The sequence below is a fragment of the Pelmatolapia mariae genome, linkage group LG9, assembly GCF_036321145.2.
Source record: "Pelmatolapia mariae isolate MD_Pm_ZW linkage group LG9, Pm_UMD_F_2, whole genome shotgun sequence".
Lineage (NCBI taxonomy): Eukaryota > Metazoa > Chordata > Actinopteri > Cichliformes > Cichlidae > Pelmatolapia > Pelmatolapia mariae.
Window position 1 is genome coordinate 25,364,524 of NC_086235.1, and position 12,300 is coordinate 25,376,823.

Sequence of the window (12,300 nt, forward strand, 5' to 3'; positions counted from 1 at the left end):
TTGTACTTTGATGAGCTAATACTCAGCTCTCTTTTTTCTCATTTTTGTTCTAAGCAGGCCTGCAAAAGACAACAATGAATAACGGCGCCGACAATAGTCTCAGGAAAACAAAAAGTAAGGTGACCTTTTCCGAATTACAATGGGTCAGATTGTGGGTCCCTGTCTAAGAGGATTGCAGCGAGACAATCCAGTCCAAAAGTATAAAGAACTATTTTGCTAGAAACGAGTAAAAAAAAAGAAAATAAATGATTATATAAATACACTGAGTTTGCTGAAAGTGGAAAATCTGATTATTCGTGCGGAAGTCTACCAATATCCGATGTTAATGCGTGTGAGTGAATGTGTGGGTGAATGGACGGACCAGGCAGACCATAGGTTGGACCGACTGGACACTGACAAAAGACTGGACTAAGGTTGGACACATGACTGATAATTGTTATGTTTTAAGTTTTGTTTTATAACACAGGTTGGATCATAAGTGGAGAAAGTGAGTATAAAAGGTGATGTTCTGGTTAACACACAGGCTTTTGTTTATAGGACGTTTCAAGGATGCAGGCTGTGGATGGAGCCAAGAAGGGATTTTGACATGATGATTAATTTGATTTCATTCCTTAAACACAGGTTTGAAGGCTCGGAGCATCTATACCTAATATGATATGATTAACTCTTCTTTTAATTCCCTAACCTGAGTGAAGGATTTTGAGTTTGTAACACATGAGATGTGTCACAAAAAGGGGGGTCTTAATATATGTGATTAGCTACATGAAATGTGCTCTTTTAGGGTTACTAAGCAAATGTCTACGTGACTTTTACCTAACAACCTTTGTGATGATAAACTTGTTTACCGACTTGCTTTCTTGTAGAACATACAGACTTAGGAAAGGGGAACCTCAGCTCTGAGTTTTGAGAATAACTCTGTTAAGTTGACAGGAAACACGTTGGAACAGCCATATAGGGCAAATGTATTAGAGCTTGTAATTAAATGTGGGACTTGAAAAGAGGAAGCAAATTTGGTACAGGACGTGCTTGAGATGATCAGATGAGAGAAGGAGAAGGTCAGGAATAGTTTAAAGTAAGACTGAGAAATTAAATGGGGTAAAAGGGGGTGTAGCTTCAGGGCAGCTCACAGCCCGGCGTAAACGCAAGGTGCTGTCACACAGCTTAAGTTATTTGGTTGATTTATTTTATGACAAAATAATAAGGAAATATTAAAAATATACAACACGTTGAGGAGATCTCTTTTGTTATATTTTAGTGTTTAACATGGAAGATGCCTCTCTGGAGCTTCTCTCCTGATGCTACCCCACCAAAAGACGCTTATCCATAGAGACTATGTCAGCTCCCAAACAGACAACAACAAACCAAGACTAGCAATAAACAATCTAAACATAAATAATAACAAATAAAGAACAATACAGAATAAAAATTTGAACCGAAGAATAAAATAATGAAATGTGGATTATTAAATATTAGGTCTCTCTGTTAAAAGGTCTCTGTTAGCTGACGCCAAGCGGTCGCAGCAGATGGCCGCCCGTACCTGAGCATGGTTCTGCCGGAGGTTTCTTCCTGTTAAAAGGGAGTTTTTCCTTCACACTGTTGCCAAAGTGCTGGCTCAATAGGGGGTCACAAGATTGGTGGGCTTTTCTCTGTATATATGAAGCACCTTGAGGCAATTTTTGTTGTGATTTGGCGCTATATAAATAAAATTAAATGGGAATGTATTGAAGTAAACTTAAATGTCATAAACTAGGAATTAGTTCATTTCTCAGGGGAGAAATGAAAAAACGGGGACTGGTGTTAGGAATAAAAGCTATATTTTTAATATGAACCTGCCCATTATTTTGTTTTATGTACTTTAATAATGAAGGCTGGCTTGTAGAGCAAGGCCACCTTTTACTCACAAACAAGTGCTCAGCCAGACTGAAAAACAGGAAGTTTTAGTGCACAAGGCATATTAATAAATATAGACACAAAAAGAGGAACTCCCCATATAAACAACATTCAAAATGTGTGAAGTATAAAGTACCGAAATAACACTATATAAGTCACAGCTGATGATTCTAATGTTAGAGAGATATTGCAACTGGCGTCTGAGCTGTGCAGAGGTCGCTTTTAAGACAGGTACTTATGTAGGTTAACATAAGGTTGAGTCCAACAGAAGCAAGGCACCCTAAATGTGCACAGCATGCAGCAGGGGTGGCCAAAATAATATAGGAAACAGCACATGTAGGGAGAGAACACTCACTAAAAGTTCTGACTACACATAGTGTGGTGGCTTATGTGAACTTGCAGGCGTTCACTATGACATCATTAGCACAACAGAGACTGAGTAAAGTTTTAGATGCTTGAAATCTGACACTTACACATGAAGGAATCAATATGGCAGATTTAATGGGATTAGGAGGACCTAATTATTGTACTAAGAAAGCAGAACTTGAAGGGAGAGCCAGGGAAGATTTAAAAACAGGACCTGTTGGGATTTGGGATTTAGAGATTTTTATTGCCATTATATAATGTGCCTTATGATGACTGCATTAATAACAGGTTGTACAGTATAATTTTAATAGTATTGAATATGTTTGTGATAACAGTGATGTCTCTATTTACAGGTTGAGTTTATTTCATATACAAAGCATAACTGTGCTTGTTTAGAGTTCATGTTCCGTCCAAAAGGGTCTTAAGCTTCACTGGTGAGAGTGTCCAGGTGATACATGTTGAGGGAAGATGAGAACATAGCAGGTTAATTGCATGCACGCTTACAAACACACATGATTTAAATATAGGCCAGGCCGAAGGTCTGGACTTTATGTAGCTTTTAAATTTACAGCTCCTAACTTGCAGGAATGGCGTGGACTGTAATGAATGAATGCAAAACATGCTTACAGACACAAACATGTTATGGATTTATTTTGTAGGGTAAAGGTGGAACACATGGTGCTTTGTTTCTGCTTAGCAACTACTGAGTCGGGTGAAACAAAATGTTGTAGATAATGGAAACTTGTCTAACTGGTATGAACAGTAACTTTTGCATGTTATGTATATGCTTGAAGCAAAAAGAGGCGTAAATGATGATAGAAAATTTTGAAGTGTGTTTTCTAGCGGACATTTAGGCTGACATAGGGATGGTGTATATTTTACCCGGGGTGTTTTTGATAGAACTAAAAGCGTTGCTCACACACATAAAGAGTATTGAGATTAAGTAAAGTTAATATAATGGATAGAGCCCAGAACATGATATTGTCAACCAACTTTGAATAATTAAAGGAACATTAGCTGAACAAAGTAGGTTAGTGAGGTGTAGCAGAGAAAGGCTGTTTGTTTTTTATCCCTTACAGGAGAAGATTTCCACTAGAGAGGGACCCAGAAAAGGAGCAGAGACCACTTAAGCATCAAGTGTTTTCAAGTGGGAGCTGGTGTTTTATTACTGGACCACCTAGAGGACATGAGGTGGTTTTCTGATTTGCTGAGTCAGAGGACGGCTAGAGAGGGTCAGAGTGGGTCGAGGAGTGACCCAAGGAAATGGTGTGGTGATGTCTCTGGAGAGACATCAAGAGAGGGAATTGTAATATTTAAAGAAATTAGTTTACTGCTGAACTGTATATAACCATCATCCTTAACATTACATTAATTATCATTTCATCAAAGTGTTTATTGAAGCTGCTGGCATTATGTTATAAGTTATATTATAGGGGTTATCATAATCTAATATTAACATGTTTATTACAGGTGCAGTTATAACTACTTTAAAATGATTGAGTTAATATATATATATCATAACTCATAGCCTGAGTATATTGTTACAGTAAAATAGTAGCTGAGCAAAGGCCTGAATGTATTCAGCTTCTTGTGGTATTTGAGTTTGCTTAGTTACAGGTGACGAAAGGATGTCCAGTCCATGGGGACCTCAAAGGCCTGAGATCTTCACCATATTTGGATGGATGGGGAACTTCTGTGTCTGCAGTTATCTCTTAAAATACATGAATGTTCTGTACATGCAAATTATGTGACTGTAAACGCAAGAGGGGGCGTTACAATACCCTGATGTTATAAAAGCAATCTAGAGTGTATTTTGGGCAGAGATGTACAACTGATGTTTTGCAGTTTGCACCTCTCCACGCTGCGTGCATTCATTAAAATCAATTGTTTGACCGACCTCTTCTGGACTATCATTGTTTTACTCTCGTCCTCAATTAGGAACCCGTAACAATAGCAAGGAGCAGACGGGTGAGTTTATTAAACTCCACCGAAACAACCTGCAAATTACATTTAAATTTAATAAACTATCATCTTGTCTTTATTTTTAGTTAGCACATACCTTAAACACTTAAAGCTGTAAGCTAATGATAGTTATATAAGAGCAGACGCATGCTGGTGCAATAAGCTGTACGTTTTACGTTCAATGGATGCATGATCTGATTAGTCGACTAATCGCAAAAATAATCGGTGACTAGTCGACTATCAAAATAATCGTTTGTGGCAGCCCTATTGTAGTGTCTGTTGCCTGTTGTAGTTTCAGAGAGCTTGCATCAGCTGGAGAAACTGTGTTCAACATGCACACACTTCTGAACCTGGACTGCTGCACTAAAACAAAGACACTGTTACAATAGCTACACAGTGCTAGTCAATAAAAGACAATGTGGGGAGGCTGACTTTGTGCTTCTAGCTTGAGTCCAGCCTGTTTAATCAGAAGAAGACTGACTTGGGAAATAATGAACAGTAGATGGCAGTAACACACCACTGATGCATCTAGCCTGCCAAACCCAAAGAAGAAGAACATGGCAGCAAGATTTCTGAAAGATTCACTCACTTTTCAACAATCCCATCAAATATTGTAGATTATGATTGTAAGAGGCCTGTCTGAACTTAATATACAGATTTCATGCTGTTGTTAACTGTGTGTTTTCTGATGGTTATGTTTAAAAGGTTTGTATTGAAAGTATTTTGTGATAGTTTATGGTGAGTCACGTGATTTGGGCGGTATTGATTGCTTATTTTAGGCACCTGTTCATGCAGTGTCAGTTGGACATACTCCATACCAGTTGGTGGCGGTAATGCACCTTTCAGTTGTTTGCCAACCACCAATACAAATGTAAGAAAGAAGAAGAAGAAGAAGTGTCAGTTGGAGCAGAGAGGATTGATGTGTGGCTTTATGTTTTGGGATTGCTGAGTTTTTGGTTCTTTTGTGTGTTTTGCTTTAGTTTCTTTCCTTTCGTTTTCTTTTGTTGCTAAACATTTAAGTTCTTGGTACTGTATTTGAAGAAGGCTTCACACAAGTATTCAGGCCCAGTTTCACCTTCTCAGCAGCTTTTCGTTTGTTTCTGAAGTTGCCGAAATTTGCCAACAAAAATCCATCTATGGAAGAATCTCTACATGGAGCATGGCATCAAGGATGCAGAGGATTAAAGTCAGCAGATATGGATCCAGACACGGAGGTAGGCCGTGGCTGTTAAATGATTGCTGAAGTGAAGTTAGAAGCTTCATTTAGTGGTGGATGTGCACAATAAGCTGCCCTGTTGTTAATAGATGAGATTCGGCATACATGTCCTGTTTGGGGCTGTTTGTCTGCAGGAGGATTCTTTGCTGCTGATTGCTGAGAGTTGAATGTGCGTGGGCACAGATGATTGTGTTTGTACTGAAATCTAGACACTGCTTTCTCCCTCCACAGTTGAACAGGGAGTCCACTTCAGTCCAGTTTGAAGAAACTGGTTTAAGCTGTTGGGAAGCATCAAGCAGATGGTTGGGTGTAGAGCATCTGTTCAAATCTCTTTGGCACATTTCAACATCAATCTGGTATAGATCCAGTCAGGAGAAGATCTTGCACATTGCACTCACTCTGACCTCAGTTAAAAAGGCCCTCAGCAGTCACACTGGTTTGGTCAAGAATGTGTTGAGATTGACCCACAGGCCTTTAAAAGAGAGCTTCAGCTCTCCCTGCAAGGACCTGGTAGAAACTCTTAAAACATTACACTGATGTCTCTTTCCATAATTTTTTGTGTCATTTTGTTGTTCTATGTAAAGAAAAAAGTATTTAAAAAGAATATTTTAATAATTCACATTTGGGATATCATCTTTTTGTGTTCCCTTTATTTTATTTATTTATTTTTTTTAGCAGTCTATATTCACATTGGTTTTTGGGAGGGTTGTTTTCTTAAAGCCTACTTTCTTTGTCAATTTCTTTCTTTCTCTCCACAGCACCTCACAAAGAAGAGCTGCTCTACAGCCACAGACTCTGGTCAGGAGAAGAGATTTTCCAGTGCCCACTCCCCTGGGTTCAGGTGAGTGAAGTTGAACAGATGCATCCTAATGCAGTTTATGAACACATGACTGGTTATCATGTCTTCAACTCTCACTGAGCTGACATCAGTGTGGTTGTTGATGCTGTAAAACAGGATGGTTTAAACAGATGCTTCAAAGCCTCAGCAACAAACCACCTGCTCCAGCAGAGATACTTAAACCAGTTTTGTCTTTTTAGTCTGTGAAGCTGCAAAAATGGCAGACTGGAAGACTCGGATGGCTTTCATCAATCTGAATCTCTCAGTATTCAACAGGTATGTACTCAGCATTGTTGCCCAGTGAGCTAGGTTCAAGTGAAATCTGGTGGCAAATTTTAGGAATGCAGCCAAAATGCAGAGTGTTTGTATGATGCTATTCTGTATAAGAGAGCAATTTAGCCATTATTTAACTACTTTTTTGGTATCATTTTTTGTTTAAAGTGACTTGTGCCAAAGCATAACAGTAAATATGCTGACCCATCTGGATCATATAGTTATAATCATTCCTTTTTTTTTTCTCTCTCATCTTTTTGCAGGTGAAAACCTATTTTCAGAACTGAAGGAGGAAGTTTAGGAAAAGCAGCACATGATGTAGAGAAATTTCAGCACTGTGGCTCGACAGGAGCAGGTCCTGCCTTACCTGAACACCTTTGTCAGTGATGGAGCTTCCTGTTTGTATCCAAACACTGGGTCAGTTAAAGAGGGTGGGGGAGTAAAGAAAGGCCACTTCCTCCTTTGTGTTGCTGTAGCTGAAGTTGTATCGCACAGTACTGTAACAATATTTTCTCCTCTTGCATTTGGTGCAGTTTATCCATCTAGATTATTTTGGTATGGGCAACCCACTTTTGTAGTTTCCTCTGAGCTCTGTGTCTCTGAAAAGTAACGTTTCCCTTCTAAAGAAATCCAGACTGTGTTACAGATCTACTGACCTTGTAGGAATTCTTTTCTTTCCACTGAACTTCATCTGCTAACCATATCAGTGTCCTGGAGGAAGCACGTAAAGGCTTTGAACAAGAAGCTTGACTTCATGACAGGCTTCATGCTTCTTTGTAGTTGGCAGGTGTAGACACTGCACCAGATTTCTGAGTTTTAACAAATTCATGCATTTCAACAATATTTGGGACTAGAAAAGGTGGCAGTCAAGAAACAGACAGTGCTTCATTTAACAAAGTCAATATTTATAGCAGAGAAGATGCAGGTCTAGATTGCTGGACTTAAAATATATTTATTAAAAACCCTGGACTAACCTCCTGCCTTAAAACATGTTTAGCATAAAAATATTAACAGGTGTAATTAAGACATGTGTGCACAAAGTCTTTCAAATACAGCCTCTGTCATGTCAAGAAACATGAACAGAACATTTAAAATGGCCGTCAGATAAAATCCACAGCAAACCTGATATGCTGCCAGTGCCAGCTAGCTTCCATGTTGGAAAAACACAGATGATGTGGAAGTGCTTTAAATTTCTCTGGAAACCACCAGCATGTGGTTTCACAATCAGACCTCCACGCATCATATTCCTGCCATGTTGTTTTTGAGACCAGTATGGCAAAAATCCTCATCTTGAGGCGCCAGAATGAGAATTCACAAATAAAAGGGGCAGAAACAGCAGCTACAGCCATCTTTATGCTGTTAGCAAGGCTCTCCACTTTCTGTGTAAAAACTTGCACTGTGAAGTCCGGGGTTGTTTACATTCCATGCAGTGCTGGAGACACTGGTGTTGCAATCATAATCTACATTATTTTTACAATCATTGGAAGATGCAACAAAACACATTTTCATCTCTTAATGTTATATACAAATCTCTGATTTTCCAGTTTGTGTTTTGGATAGACTAAAATGTATTTACAATAGCCAGAGTCGACTGAATTCAAATATTTCTAATATCCAATGGATTAAAAATAAAGGACCTAAAATTCACCCTGTTCCTTTATTTACTGAAAGAGATCAAATCTGAGACTCTTATGTTGAACTACATGAAAACAAGAATAGTAAAATTGAATACAAAAAAGCTGATATACATTACAATGTTTGTAATTAAAGGAGCATTAGCTCAACCCAAATCTTCACTAAGTATGGAAGAAAATGGACAATACTTAATTAGTACAATTGACCCAAACTTCAAAATGAATTCAGTTTCTTATGTTCTAGTAACCTTGAAAAAGATTCACCTGTTTGTAGGTCAGTGGACAAGAGTTTTCATCTGGCTGTCTGAGAACAGCCCCCGGGTCCTTCCTTTGACCACCTTGGTCTTTCCTTCATTCTCACACGTAGTGTTTGTGGCAGTGTTGTTGCCATCCTGGTTTCATGGGACAGCAAAACCCTGTTCCTCCTCTGTGACGGAGCTGGAAACAGCCTCAGAAGTATCACCGGTTTTGTTGCTCATCTCCTTTTCAAGAGCACTCTCTGCCCATGTAGGAGATCTTCCAAGGGAAGACTCCCTTCAAGGCTGCTGCCAGAAATCCACAAGTCTGTGAGGACAGAAAGACGTACTGCTTTTGACTACATGTGAGTGCTTTTGACATTCTGGTTTCTTGGGGCAGCAAAACCCTGTTCCTCCTCTGTGACAGAGCTGGAAACTGCTTCAGCCGTCTCAAAGATGTTGTTGCTCAGCTCATCTGTGTTGCCATGAGTCACTTTAGAAAAGCCAATTATACCAGGGTAAACTGCTGAGTGGATTTTAAGGCCTAGAGTTGGTGTAGACAAGAATGCACAGGACTGAAAGAATCATTTGTTTTTCCCCTCATTGATCCTCATTCATTTATTTATCATTTAGAAAACTGAAAAAAGCACTTAAAGTCGTCAAGTAAATGAGCTCTACTAAAACTTTCCAGCTTATTTTCTGAATATTTATTGTTGTCTGCAATTTATCATTTTAACCACTGATGTCTGAAGAAAAGAAAGTGTAATCTCAGATAATGACCTGTTTGTAGTATTGGGTGGAAGGTTTTCCATTTCTTTATACCAGTGATGTCAAAGTGAGGGCTGCAAGAGGTCATTTATAGATTTGTAATCAGCTGTGTAAGATGGTAGACTGGTATCACCTGCATATTAACTCCCCTCCACATTTACTGTGGGAAATGGCCACTAATGTGTGAGTGGGTTTGTTTCACAACTGCTGTGAGCCAGTGGCTGTGATTGGGCTGGGTTCATTGAAGGCAGCTGTATTTGATTGCACTCTAGTCTACTTATACTCCAGACTACAAGTACTGCTGTTAGTGATGGCCAAATGAAGCTTTCTGAAGTGTTGAAGCTTGTATTGGCCAAAAGTATGAAGAGCAGCTTGAATCTACAACTTGAAATGAACTGCTTCATTATCATTGCCCAGTCACAGCTTCTGTGTAATATCATGTGATAATTCTGTCTGATATCAGGTAACGTTGTGGTGCTTTGAACCTGTATTTCTTCTGTGTGACACAATGTTATGTCTGTTTCGTTAATAAATTTGATGAATAAACTTGTTTAAACATGGTTCATCGTGTGGTCTTCCTTCACTTATGACTTCTTGACATTTGTAAACATAATAGACCAAAAAAAATACATTATATGTAATGGTGCATGACACAATCCTATTATAGGTTGGGAGTATGCTTCTGCTGTGAGGCTGCTTCCCCACGTGCTTATGTAATTCACCAATGGACCAGTTTGTTTATACAAAATACACTTTATATGTTATGATATATTCCTTATGTATATTTTTGAAATTAGAGACTGAATTGCTTATAATATAGTGGAAGTTCGTATGAACTGGTGACATGTAAACAAAGCATATAAAGTTCTTCTATTTTATTTGGGAATAGGCAGAACATCCTCTCTTCATTTCACACAGCATTTACAGTTTCTTGTATTTTGGTATTTATCTGTATTATGGTTTATGTTCTGGTTCTTTAGTTGTCCCATTCTGAATATTATAATCCTGTGTTTCAGTTTAGGGTTTTGTTCTCAGGTTTTGTTTCTTGTGCCCTCGTGTTTAGTGTAGGTTTGGTTCAGTGTTCAATTTTGCGGCTGTACCTCAAAGGACCTTCCCCACCTCACCCCAGATCGATGGTGAGGCTGGTCGATGCCACCAGGCAACGGACATTATGAATTCAACCCTGTTGCTGGTATGAATGTCAAAAATGTACAACACAACAACTCCGTACTTCACAAAACAAGCTTTGAAGGAGCAAATTAGAGCCTTGCCAGCAGCTAATGCTCCTTTAATTACAAATATTTTAATGTATATCAGCTTTTTTGTATTAAGTTTTAGTCTTCTTGTCTTCATGTAGCTCAACATACCAGAGTCTCAGATTTGATCTCTTCCAGTAAATAAAAGGAACGGGGTGAATTTTCGGCCCTTTATTTTTAACCATTTGATTTTAGAAATATTTGAATTCAGTCGACTCTGGCTATTGTAAATACAGTTTGGTCGATCCAAAATACTTACTGGGAGACAGAACACCATCAGAGGTTTTCTATATAATAAGAGATGAATTCATGAAAATGGGTTTTGTTTCAGTTTGTTGTATCTTCCTTTATTTGTAAACATAATGTACATGAAGAATATTATCTGCCTTGTGTGTGAGAAGCTGTAAATAAAATATTTGTTTCACCAATTCAAAACTGAACTTTCTACATGTTTCAAATCCTTCTGTCAGAGACTGAACATCCAAATGTTTCAGAGACCTTAGACGTCTATCTCTCCATGTTAACTTGAGCTACAATCCTCTATATTCACAATCACAGTATGAGACCCCGTGTTAAGCTCGTGTTGTCACAGTCTACGTCTCACTACGTCTGCTGATTTATTTTTTTATTTATTTTTTTTACAATGAACCGCTGCACATGTAAGATAAATCCACAGATACATAAACCAGCAATCATCTTGTGGTGTGTCTTTTAGAGAGAGAGTTTGAGTGTTTGTTTCTTTGTCACAATTGTACTTGATGATGAGGGTGGGAAGCTGCAATAACGGCCCCCAGGAGCCAGAGGCAGACACAGATGGATCCAGAAGAACCGGGCCATCCAGCACGTCCAAGAGTAACAAAGACCTGAGGCTGTGGATGAACACCTCATTGGAATTCAATGGTTAATTAATCAATTGATTATATTCATATCTGTGATTCCCAAAGAGAATAAGGACATAACAGGATGTGGGGAATATAGACCAACGTGAAATTGAAAACTGAAAACTATTGTGCTGATGAAAAGAAGCCTTACATTTGGTTAGTTTGGGGTCAAAACAAATGAAAGAAAAATCATTCTTCTAAAAGTTTGTTGGAGAATTCTTATTGTAAAAAGTGACAGTTATACAATCTGTAAAGGAGAATTAATTGGATGAGATTTTTGGAAAGTTGTTATCAAATCAATTAGTTGCCTCCACAAAGCAGGTGCAGACTTATTGTTAAAGAGTTGAATGTGGTTCAAATGGCACCTGACCTACAAATATGTAAGATCTAATGTCTTCATAGAGTTTATATAACACCACATGGGCTCGTCTGGGAGTTGAACCCCGGACCTCTCACACCTGAAGCGAGAATCATTCCCCTAGACCAAAATGCAACACGGGAGAAGAATGTATGAAAGATTGTGTTGAAAGCTGACTGAATGTCCTGCAGCTGTATGTGAGGCATTCAGGGAACACTGCTCATTTAGAAATCTGTTTCAAAAGTGTAACAAATGCTCACAGTATGATCTACAAGTGCAAACTAAGATTTAAAAAAGTCTTCATCTTCAGTGAATGTTGTGTAACTTTTGAGGACTCACAAGTGTGCGCTTCAATCCGAAAACAAAAACAAAACAATGTGACCACACGTAAAACTGTTTGACAAATTCTATTAAACATTCACGCTCCAGTGGATGCATCAGAAAGCAACTTCACAAAGCCACAAACCACAAAGCTTCTGATCAGAAGGTGACTTGTGCTAAATCTTGAGCAACAACCACACTGGGATGAGCCAGTTTAGACATCCAAGATAAAATGTCACATTGGTTAATTACAGAGTTAGGGATTGTTACATGGAAGACAAAAGAAATATTCCTGTCTCGT

The 12,300-nt window shown here is 38.5% G+C and overlaps 1 long non-coding RNA gene across 1 annotated transcript; it reads left to right on the top strand.

The window, feature by feature from the left end:
• The first annotated feature begins 6,199 nt into the window (after positions 1–6,199).
• LOC134635010 (uncharacterized) lies at positions 6,200–6,897 on the top strand. The gene is made up of 3 exons (XR_010094924.1): positions 6,200–6,275; positions 6,473–6,548; positions 6,809–6,897. It is a non-coding gene; the product is annotated as an uncharacterized LOC134635010 (long non-coding RNA).
• The last annotated feature ends 5,403 nt before the right edge of the window (positions 6,898–12,300 follow it).